Source organism: Lagenorhynchus albirostris, chromosome 11 (genome assembly GCF_949774975.1).
Source record: "Lagenorhynchus albirostris chromosome 11, mLagAlb1.1, whole genome shotgun sequence".
Lineage (NCBI taxonomy): Eukaryota > Metazoa > Chordata > Mammalia > Artiodactyla > Delphinidae > Lagenorhynchus > Lagenorhynchus albirostris.
In genome coordinates, this window is record NC_083105.1 from 97,249,514 (window position 1) to 97,256,557 (window position 7,044).

The 7,044-nt window shown below is 40.4% G+C and overlaps 1 pseudogene; it reads right to left on the reverse strand.

Moving 5' to 3' along the window:
• Nucleotides 1-1,582: 1,582 nt before the first annotated feature.
• LOC132529354 (acylphosphatase-1-like) lies at nucleotides 1,583-1,891 on the reverse strand (annotated as a pseudogene).
• Between the last annotated feature and the right edge of the window lie 5,153 nt (nucleotides 1,892-7,044).

A 7,044-nucleotide genomic window follows, 5' to 3' on the forward strand; every position in this document is an offset into this window, starting at 1 on the left:
TGGCGCATGGGCTCCAGAGCGTGTGGGCTCTCTAGTTGTGGAGCACGGGCTCTAGAATGTGCGGGCTCAGTAGTTGTGGCCCGTGGGCTTAGTTGCCCCACGGCATATGGATCTTAGTTCTCAGACCAGGGATCAAACCTGCATCCCCTGCATCAGAAGGTGAATTGTTAACCACTGGACCACCAGGGAAGTCCCCTTCCTTATTTTTTAAATATCTTTTCTTATTATAGTAGTTCCCTCTTATCCATGGGGGATACTTTCCAAGACCCTCAACGGATGCCTGAAACCGCAGATTGTACCCAACCCTATATATACTATGTTTTTTCCTATACATACATACATACACATGATAAAGATTAATTTATAAATTAGGCACAGTAAGAGATTAACAGCAGTAACTAACAATAAACTAGAACAGTTGTAACAACATACTGTAATAAAATGTATGTGAATGTGATACCATGACGGTACCCCTGATAGAGCAGCCTGCTGCCAAGTGAGTAATCAGCATCAATAAACCGGACCAAGGGATGATTCCCATCCCTGGCAGGATGAAATGGGATGGCTTGAGATTTCATGATGCTACTTAGAGTGGCGCACAATTTAAAACCTGTGGATTGTTTATTTCTGGAATTTTCCATGTAATATATTTTCAGACAGCGGTTGATCGTGGATGACTGAAACCTCAGAAGGTGAAAGTGCTAAGAGGGTACTACTGTATATGTTCCTTTTACAAACTGTTTCTTCCATACCTTTTTTCCCCCCTCCTTTCTTAAATGTTAATATTTATCTGTAATACTAATTTTAGTTTGCAATAAAGGAAGGCCCAGGGGTAAGGTGACTTGTCCAAGTTCATTCGGCAGGTCCTAAGCAGGTCCTGGTGTTTTTTCTGATTTTCCTGATGCCCAAGAGGCTATGACTCAGTGTCTCATGTTCTCACTAATCAAGATGCCAGTGGTTTATCTTTACTCACTGGAGGGCGTGGGCCTGTGGTGAGGAACAACAGCAGTTTTTTTTCCTTGAGATCTAGGTCTCTTCAGAGTTCTTTTTTTTTTTTTTTTTTTTTTTTTTGCGGTACGCGGGCCTCTCACTGTTGTGGCCTCTCCCGTTGCGGAGCACAGGCTCCGGACGCGCAGGCCCAGCGGCCATGGCTCACGGCCCCAGCCGCTCCGCGGCATGTGGGATCTTCCCGGACCGGGAGCACGAACCCGCGTCCCCTGCACCGGCAGGCGGATTCTCAACCACTGCGCCACCAGGGAAGCCTCACAGTTCTTTAAGTATATGAATTATTAACCTAAAAATAATATTGCATGTTTCCACATATTCATTTAACATTACTAAGAACAAAATGCCCTTTTCTCTCACAAACACAATTGTTTTTAAAGGTTCTAATGTGTTTTTGTTGATTAGAATTGTAGTTGTAATCCTCCCGTCATACATATAATATGCAATAATAATCAAATATCTGATACTAAAATAACTTACTGATAAATTCTAATACTGAACACAGAATAGTTCTATCTCTACTAACAATAAAAAGCAAAACCACTTAGTTTATCTTGGAAAATTTAAATTCTGGCCATTATTTTACAAGTTAGGAATCTGAGTAGTCCAACTATGAGATGCCTTTCTCATTGTAGAAATTTGCTCTGTCGACGTGCGTTTGTTTTGGGATCCCCTCTTTTTCCAACCATCCCTGCATATGACGCACTTTGGAGATGCAACCTTGAAATTGCCCTCATACTGTGCCCTGGTCAGTATTCTGGACTCAGCCTCCAAATTCCAGCTTTTGCCCCTCAGCCTGAGTATATTTGCGGAAAAACACCCCGTGTGCCTTCCCCCCAGTTTCATAACCCACTGATATCAGGGTGTCCCCTTCTCCCATGCTCATGCTCAAACCCTCCTCGCCCTCCTCTCACGCGGCGGGAACTACCCAGGCGACCACCACGCCAAAGGTTCCCCCAGCCGAGTAACCGACGCGCCGGAAGCCTAGACAATTCTTGAAAAAAATTTTAATATCCTCCCCCTCCCTGGGCCCACCCTCAATCCCACTTTGGCATAAGCAAGATATACCTTATTATGCTAGAATTATTTACAGCCTAGTAATAATTTTCCCATGGTACTTTTATTATTGCAAATACAGCTGCCTCTCGTTCCTCCTCTTATTTCTAAACTATGGCCATAACGATACTGAAGGGCTAGTATGATATACTCTCTTGTAAACTATCTGGCCTAGGAGATCCTGGAAAATCATAAAAAGATGGGATCACTTTGGATGAACAGAAGTTACCTGTTACTGAATCTTGACCCATAGCCCTTGCAGCTCTGCAGTGGGGACAGTTATAATACTGATGGGAAGTCCTTATTCTGGTCCCTCAATTTCAAAGCACAATTTTTAGACAGTGTTAGAGCTTTGCTGAAATGTAGCTGTAAGAAAAAGTCTGGACTAGGAAAGAAAAAAAAGGTCCATTTGTGCTGGGAAGCAAGGGAATTCCATAATTTACAGTATAGATGGCATCTCTCAACACTCTCAAATAGTCCTTCCTACCCTGGAATTGCAGATTGTAGGTTAAACACCTTATTTTTCATTCACTGGATGTAGAGGATATCTTTTCTCCAATTCCATCTATCTTTTCAATTTTCCTAGGAAGGTAGGTTGAGGGGAAATCTACTTTCAAATTTTAAATGCCTCAGGGTGTTAAGGAGAAAATGGTAGCATTTTCACAGATAGGTAGCTTCCTAGGTAGATCTGTGGGAGCAGATTTATCTTTCAATTTATGGCTGGAAAAACCCAGGTGGTGAGTGTGAAACATTTTTCCAGGATCATAAAATTGGCATATATACCTTTAAAAACATATTTTAAAGGTCTGGCATACTTTGTAAAAGTCTTCTCATTTTGGTTCGGTTCATAACCTGCCATGTATCAGACACTGCTAGACACTGGATATGCAACGATGAATAAAATACACTCCATATCCAAGCAGTTTCCTGTAATGTGATTAATGCCCTTCCTTCAGACAAACTTTTACAGTTTCCTTCACCTCCACGCAGCCTCTCCAATTATTTTGTGAATGGTTTCTTTAGGAACCCACCTGCTAGGATACTGTGATCCAGGGTCAGTCCTTAACTTTCTGTATGAGAACCTCGGTTTCCCCATCCTTCCCTAGAGGCAAGGCTAAACCCCACGCTTTTCCTTTCTTCTGTCTCTTTCATCCTTTTAGTATAAGTAAATGGGAAGTCTGGGACCAAAGGCTCATATGAATTTAATTATCACGTATATTTTAGAAAACCACGGTAGCCGCTAACTTCGCTGAGTAAACAGGAAACTATCGATCCCACGCAGGAAATGGCCTTGTTTGAGGGCAACGAAGGTTTCGCGGATTTCCCTTTCTCCTTCAGTTCCCTTCTAAACTCATTTCCGGGTTTCAATCCATTTAGTCCTTCACTACAATAGCAGACGCCGTCTCACTCTTCCCAATTCCACCGTAGACATCGTCTCTGAGAGAATGGCCAATTGGCCCTTCCCTTTCGTGGACATCTTTACGCCTTGTTTTACATCACGGCAAATCCCAACCAATCAGTAGTTGGGGTGGGAGGTACTAAAATAATCTTCACTTCCTCCCCAAACATCCGCCTCTCGCTTGCGTCATCCTGATAGATTACATACGTAGCCAATCAACAAGCAACCTTGGGCCCGGCCTACCTTAAACCCAATCAATTAAAATGAAGACGGAGAATTGGGCGGGGAATGGAAAACTTGCCCCCTCTTTTGGAAATGGTTTGAAGAGGTGCGTCCGGATCTCTTGAACTTAACAATTTTCGACCAACGATCACTGCATACTGCGTGTCTCAAACGCCCCAGTTCTGTTCCCCTTCGACCTCACCCCAAGATGAGCCCCACCCCTCATATCCCTCCCCCCGCTCGCCCCCCATTTCAGTAGAACACATTCCCATCCTGAATCATCAGGAAAGGATCCAAACCCCAAAGGCCCGTGTTTTACACGTTCCTCCCCGCGCCGGTAGAGTAGGGGGAAGGGGAGACCCTGCAGACCCCGGCGCCAATCTTTCCATTCAGTGTGTCTCTCCTCCCTTCCCCACGTTCCCGGGTCGGAGCTGACACGGGAGTGGGAGGAGCCGAGGGCCTGCTCGGCTTGGGGAGAGGCTAACGCTTCTTAAGGTGGCGCAGAGCTGTTAGGTGGCTGGGCCTCTAAACAACTGGGATGTGACGTCCTCCTGCCTCCCTACTTCGCTTCCCACGCAGTTTCTCGTCTCTGGTCCCCTAACCTTAGTCCTAGTCTTATTTTTAGAAAGAATAAACAGGTTAGGTAGGTAAACTAATGAAACTTACAATAATAAAGTTATGTAAAAGAAATACAAACCACGGAGAGAACTTTTCCTTTACGATATAATCTCTTCTTCTGTGTTCTATTCTTTTCTTCCGAGATTACCTTTTAAAGTAGCCGCTAGAATTTTTCTGATGCGCAAATGTGGGCTCAGATTTTGTCTGATAAATATTTTTAAGTGAATCATTTGTATGTTTGTTTATTCTCTCCCCACTAGATCTGACGACAGCCTCTAAAGGAAGCAAGAACCCTTTGCTTAGAGGTTGCGGGCTACCTCCTAGTCCTTTTACCGAGGGTTCCCTGGAAGCTGGAAAAGCAGAAGTGGTATATCGGGCCGCCTTGCAGTCTTGCCTCTAGTTCAGTCTTCTCAGTTGTAAAATGGGATACCTTCTAGGTTTAGTGTTAGTACTAAAAGACTTCGTGTAAATGAAAACACACTGTGATCTGAAGGGTGTAAAACAAACATTAGATAATATAAATATAAAGCATGTAATAGTAGTAAACATTTACAGAGTCCTTACTATGTTCCAGTGCTTTTAAACAGTATTTAAAAAAAACTATTTATTTTGTAAAATTTCAATCATATGCGAAAGTAGAGAAAATAGTATTAAAAAAAGACAAATGAAAAAAACCCACGTTGTAATAAGCAACACTTGGCTAGTCATTTATTACCTATACCTCTCTTCCTCATCACTTGCTTATTTTGAAGCAAATTTCAGGCTTTTCATGACTAAATACTTCAGTATGCATCATGAAAAGATAAATATCTTTAAATAATAATAACACAATTCTATTAACATATCTAAAATATAACAGTAATTCTTTTATATCACCGAAGTCAGGATTGAAATTGCACCAATTGCTTGATGTTTTTTCCAGTTGCTTTGTTCAAATCAGGATCCCCCCAAATGTCCATACATTGTATTTGACAGATATGTCTCTTGATCCATACAGATTGCATTTGGTTGCCTTGTCTTTTAAGCCTCTTTCAATTTCTAGGTTACTCTTCCTTCGTGCACTTATCTAAGTGCATTCCATGCATGAAATCACACAGTCCCTCCCCAACACTATGATGTAAGTAATATTATTATCCCCATTTTACTGATGAGGAAACTGACTACCAGATCAGTTAAATGACTTAAGTTCTCAGTTATTGAGTGTCAAAGCTGGGATTTGAATACACAAATTTTATCCACTATACCATGTTTCATATAACACACAGGTCTTTCATAAGTGCTTCCAAAATATGTATTGTGGCATATTGGTCACCAATAGTATGAAGAAGCATTTCGCTCAAGGTAGACTAGCACTCATGAAGAATTATATAATATGTTCTATTATTGAGAAGGGTGAACCTTGTACATTTTTATTCCTTGCATGTTTCAGTGACTATATTTTTATTCTGCTCCATATCACCCTCCTTAATAGAAAGTAAATGGAAAATGAATGCAAGTGCTTCTCCCTGTCTCAGGGAAAAAGCAAAACAAAACTAGCTTATCGGTTTCTTTTTTTGATTTAAAAAAATCTCATGAGCAAAAACCATACAAATGCTAATTATAGATATAGTAGAAAATGAGGTAAATTATAATAATCTTTAAGCTTACATCTTTGGTATATATCCATCTATGTGTTTGTGTGTATGTACATACACAAATATATACATACACATACATATATATTTTAAAAAGCAACTATATAATCATATTATACAAATTGTTTTTTCTTTTTTTTTATAAGCATGTTAAACACGAGGTTTATTTTAACTATGAGTCCACTGTGTGCTATACTGACAGTAGCTACAGGGCCAGAATAAGGTTGTAAATATTCATACACGTGTAAAAAAACTACAACTTACACATACTTTGTTTACTTGATTGAAAGCCTTGTGGTACATAAAATGCTTCGTATAGTTGATCTCAGCTTTGTTCCCACCGAAGTGAGTTGTATCTGGGTTTTCTGTGCTTAAGACTGCTCAATTGCTGCTGCTGCCGCTGTTGGTTGGTTTTCTTTCAGGATCAAGGTGGGTACTTTCATATAAAATCTTGTTTTAAATTCCTTCTCTGTCAAGTCTTTCCTGGATTCTTAGCTTTGCATAATTATACCTGCAGTGGAACCAGCAACCTAGCCACCAAGATAAATCCTCACACTTCAGCGTCACATGATCTTCTAATTCTACCTTCCCCTTCCCAGGCTCCCCGTGATCCGGCGCATCCGCCAAGGGGACAGTCTCCCTACAAACTTTTTTAACATGATTTTCTCACTGGAATATATTTAGATACATAAAAAAAACCTCGTTCTTTAAAATAATACGTGACTATTGCAAATATCTAAATGGTAAAGAAGACATAAAAAGAAAAACAGTTCCTCTCTAATTCTACTTCCCAGAGTTAAATAAAATTACTCATTTAAAAGCTAAGTAGTATCCTATTATGTAACTGTACCATAGCATGTTTAATAGTTACCTTATTAGGGATATTTATCTGATTTGCTACAGTTATAAATAATGCTGCAGCAAATGTCTTGTAGATGTCAAATAAGTTCTTGAGCTTTTTATTTTTCTCAATTTCCAGGAAAAGAGAGTCTAATCCTTCCCTAACTTTCCCATTTTTAGTACTTTGACCTCTCTACCCCTGCTCCTCAAATTTCATATACATAACAAATGTCAAAAAAGGGTTGGAAAAAGAAACATAACAAAACATGT